The following is a 5,120-nucleotide window of genomic DNA, read 5'->3' as shown; positions in this document are numbered from 1 at the left end:
TGCTATTAACGTACTATACAAAAACTTCTAGCATGTTTATAAAAATGGAATTTCAATTCAAAGTTTAATTCGTCCATGCCTATTATGTGAGCTACTTGGATTTTCAATTCATAGTTTAGTTCTTCCATGCCTATTATGTGAACTACTGGAATTTAAATTCTCATATTATAAAATTGGAAATCATTGTTTGAAAGGATATATATACAAACTTACCTGTGTTAGCAAAGATGAAACCCATCGAGGCATTTTCCTAGAACTTCGTACTATCTTTCCGGCAATTTGATAATTACACTTTGACACATTCGTGATAGATCTAACGCATCAAGGAAATGCTTTATGCTCTAGACCCTCAAAACACCTGAATCCCAGTGATCAATTTGAGCTATTCGACAAAGAAGTGTCATTAAACATGGAGTATTTACTCTTAGTTTAAGCAGTACACACAACATAAAGAAAGTATGAAGAATCACGGTTTATGAAATTAAACTAAACATGGTTTTTTTTTTTTCAAACCTTGAAGATGTGTTTCTCTTATTGAAATCTAGGATGTGAAGATGCCCAAATAAGAGTTCATGAGATCATAGCTTGACTAATCTTCCATGTGATGATGTAAAGGTGCCAAGTAACTGCAACCAAATGAAGACGGCATGAAGTTTTCAGTTAGTAAGCAATAAATCAAACAGTAAATTAAACAACATAGCAGTATAACCAAATTTCAAATGATAAGCATCGATAGTATTGGAGAATAATATTAGACCAGTTACAGATCAAACAAACTATGACTCAACAATAATGACAATATCCTAACAACCATTTTCTAAAATCCATCAAAATAGACAGTGCTGCCGAGATATTTTTTCTCAAACCAATCATAAAAATTGTAAACAGTGAAATATAAAAACACAAAACTAATAAGAGTTTTACTTGGATCTGACATACATTCTTAACAGCTATTAAAATGGGTGTCATCCAATGACAACACGATTGCATGTAAAACCTAATATAAAAAAAAATGAATCAACCATGAAGAGATAAGAAGACAATGAAGACATCTTACTTGATAGAATAGGAAGACATGATAGGTTGATAGGCATGAATACCTAGTGACAAAGAAGAGGTTGAGTTTCCCAGAAAAATCAGACCAAGAAAACCCACCTCTTGAATGAATTGATTACTGTCGAACAATCCTTTTTTCTACAAAAACCAAAATAATAAATCACTGAAACAACATAAAAAATGAAAATCATGATGAGATATATCATCAATTACAGTAATCATATCATTACAAAATCTTGAATCAAAGCTGTCAATAGTCCAAACTATTTTCGAATACAATGAGATTTCACACATGGCGAATCTTTCCTCTTGTTAGTTCTTAAAGTTGTGATCAAGAGAGAAGATAGATGATGTTAGTTGAAACTCAGAACTGAATCTCTTTTTCAAGCTGTGATGAAAATTTCGGGTGTGATGACGGGTTTTTTTTTACTTTCTTTTTTTATAGAAGTGAGGAAGGTTTTGGACGGGGAAGAAAGGTTTTTTTTTATGCGACGAATTGTTTTTTCAGTGTGAGGAAGGTTTTTTCAGTTTCAGGAGGTTGTTTCTAAGTTTAGTAAGCAATAAACCAATTAGTAAATTAAACAACGTAGCAGTATAACCAAATTTCAAATGATAAACATCAATAGTATTGGAGAAGAATATTAGACCTATTACAGATCAAACAAACTATTTTATGAAATCCATCAAAATAAACAGTGCTGCCGAGATATTTTTTCTCAAACACCGAGCAATGTGAAGATGGGAAGCTAGAAAGCCCCAAATACACCCGAATATAATAAAAGCATGAATTCATAAGTGTACTTTCATATAAAGAAAACCCATAAAACTAAAATGGCGATTTTCATATAAAGAAAACCCGTCCAAAGACCTAAAAAATAAAAATTAAATGAATGACATAAAGGCATACCTTCAAACACTTGGAGAACTATCGATATGGCCCATAATCATCACCAATACCAAAATTGACAGTTTTAAGCGTGCTTTCTTTCGGTGTCATGAAGTGGGAGAATGAAAGTTACACTATTTCTCTTGGGACCTTGCATGTTCACCACTAAAAGGAGGAGGATTGGGTATAAAAGATATTCAAATTCAAAATTTTGCCTTGCTAGGCAAGAAAGCATGGGACCTGATTGAACCAACTTCACTATGGGCATGCTAGATGAAGATGAAATATTAACCTCCTCAACACTGTATGAGAGCAACAGTACATAGAAGTGCTTCAAAAAGCTAGAAACTCATGCATTACCTTCGGAATCTCATGGCCCTAGGTCTCAATTGGAAAGTAGGTGATGGTCTTTCTATTAGAGTCTGGTTGGATGCTTGGGTGCCTGGGACACCTTCACCTCTCCCTCTCTTAGATCAACCACATAACTGCAACTTTGATCGGGTTAGTGACTTCATCGACCCTCTTACCAGACAATGGAGACAGGACTTGGTCTGTGCATTTTGGCCATCAGATTATAGTATTCATATTTCCTTAGATCATGAACATGATCGTAGAATTTGGAGTCCGAACAAATACGGAATCTACACCGTCAAATCAGCATATAATAAGATGTTGCACAGCCAGTGTGAATTTGATCATCTGCCACACTTACAATAAATGAAACAACAACAACACATACCTTGTTTATTTTAAGCCAATTGTTTATACACTCAGAGTGGTATGAGTGCTTGCATGAAAGCATCGTCAAGGTGTCTTCATCTTCATACTCCAACCAGCAAATGACACATCTGTATATTATAACCATAATATCATAATCACATAAAAACTATCTACTACTGACAACTAAGGACACGTGTTGTGCTTACTGCTTAGCGCTACCATCCTGATTGCTTTGAGCTTTATACGTTACTAAAGGCAAAGAGGCTATTGTATCTATAGAAAGTCCTATGCTTTCAGTGCCAATAACTTCACCCAATGCAACCAGTTCCTGTAAAGATATAAGTAGATTATATTATGTAAACCGCAGTGAAGCTCCTAATATATAAAGCAACAACCAGATAAATTGGTCAACCTCATATGACAATTCATATGGATCAACCTCCTCCCACGTGTCCTGAAAACACAAAAAGACATATGATCCAGACATTAATGCAGCACAACCCAGGATTAAAGGGTTTTCACTAAAGATTAATGATACAAATCTACTGTGATACAGCCATGTAACTCAAAAATGATCACTTAGAGCGGTAAAACAAATGTTATGGTCAGGGTGTTTGGCCTGAGTAGGGAGGTTACCTAAAGTCTATAAACTACATTTTGAGGCACCGATAAAAACAAAGAAATGATGGCACAATAGGGCAAAATAGAAAAACCACAATAACAACATGACTACGAAATCCAACCAATGCTTTTAATATAGTAAGACAATTGTCAGCTGTGTACGGCTTGTGAGCTCAAATACTCTAAACAATGCAAATGTAAAAGTAGCAATGATACTGATTAAAAAGCAATTGCAAGGAAAACCATATAATAACAAAATCATACGGTGTTGGTAGGAAAATAAATATTAAGGGCAAAGTTTGTAGTTACATTTGTCTTAGATCACATCATTCGGTTGTTCAGGTGACATATATATCTACCATGTTGTTACTTGGACATGACGTAGTATTATCAAACTGGGGTTGTTCATTGTCAAAGAGTGATCAGTGATTACTGGGCTTGGCTAATTAATTTCACTTTGTCAGAATAGCATTCATGGAATTTAATCTTTAGTTATTACTTATTAATATATGTAAGATTCGGCCCAAATTGAGCCTCTACCCATTTGATTAACTGTTTTCTACTTACTACTCTACTGCCATGAACTTGATGCCTAAATGTCAGCAATGACAGACAGACAAACAACAAACATGTAGTAAAACACGCTCAGGTATCATAAAAATAAGACCAAAACAACCAATCAACCATATAAAATTTGTAGCTGCAGATACCTGAGTTGCAAATACATATTGTAGTATAGAGTGTGTTGACGATAAGATAGTGTTCACCATACAAAGGTAATACAAATTCCAGACATAGATCAAGTATAACTTGAGAATTATATATTTGGAAGTTGTACTAACCACTAAGGGTGAATAATATCAAACTCAATTAAGTGCAGCAAAAGTACACATCAGAGCTAATACTTCACTCTGCATCCCACAAACTTATCATGAGTCTTGAATCTCATAATACATCAAAATCAAGGATAAGGAAAATTACTTGAGAGTTATCGTCATTGTCCTCAGTATCATCCACAACCCCTATATAAAGCAAAAACAAAACAAACCCATAATTAAACAACTACTCAACACCTTCCATTATCATATGCTTATAAAAGGCAAGTTTAAAAACACTCACAACTGGTTATATCATTTACGCCAGTAAGAGCCATCAATCTCATAGCCAATTATCTCTCCTCAGCATCCTGAAGAGCTCTAGCAAATGCCTCATCACTACTAAATGCAGACGGATCAAGCTCAACTATTTCTTCATTTTCCTCTTCTTCTAAATTTTCGTGAACATCAAATGCATCTTCCTCTGCATCATGTTCTTGTAGCAGATTTCACACTTGGTGAATCTTTTCTCTTGACATGTATATTAAGCCTTGGTTGTAAACATTGGTGGAAATGAATAAAGTTAAGAGATTCACCTTTATTAAAAAATGATTTCATTAAAGCCTATAACCATGTGAAAGGAATCTATGACATCATTTTCACCGAGATGAATTTTTGCAAATCTATACAAACACTTCTTAATTTCACGTGAAAGGCATTCAAAAAGTTATAATGGTCATAGGCCAGGAAAAACATTTTGTCCGCTTTCTACCTGTGGCATTTCATGGTATAATCTGAAGAACAATTGAAGGATAGGAACTTACCTTGGGTGTTAAGGTAGTGTTGAAAAGACTATCTCATATAGTTGCAATCCTATTAACCCCGTTCAGATTTTGAGAGAGTTCGATTGCATGTCTAGAATTTTCATGCCGTGGGTGGTCAGCTTATTTGTTTTTGAACCCATTGAAATTATTATTATCTGTAGAATTTAACACCTAAGTAAAGAGACAAAATACAATGAT

The 5,120-nt window shown here is 34.4% G+C and overlaps 1 pseudogene; it reads right to left on the bottom strand.

Moving 5' to 3' along the window:
- Positions 1-2,591: 2,591 nt before the first annotated feature.
- Positions 2,592-4,601, bottom strand: LOC147511957 (E3 ubiquitin ligase BIG BROTHER-related-like; annotated as a pseudogene).
- Positions 4,602-5,120: the final 519 nt, after the last annotated feature.

This window comes from Coptis chinensis, chromosome 3 (genome assembly GCF_015680905.1).
Source record: "Coptis chinensis isolate HL-2020 chromosome 3, ASM1568090v1, whole genome shotgun sequence".
Classification (NCBI taxonomy): Eukaryota; Viridiplantae; Streptophyta; class Magnoliopsida; order Ranunculales; family Ranunculaceae; genus Coptis; species Coptis chinensis.
This window is presented reverse-complemented; position numbering and strand designations above follow the sequence as displayed.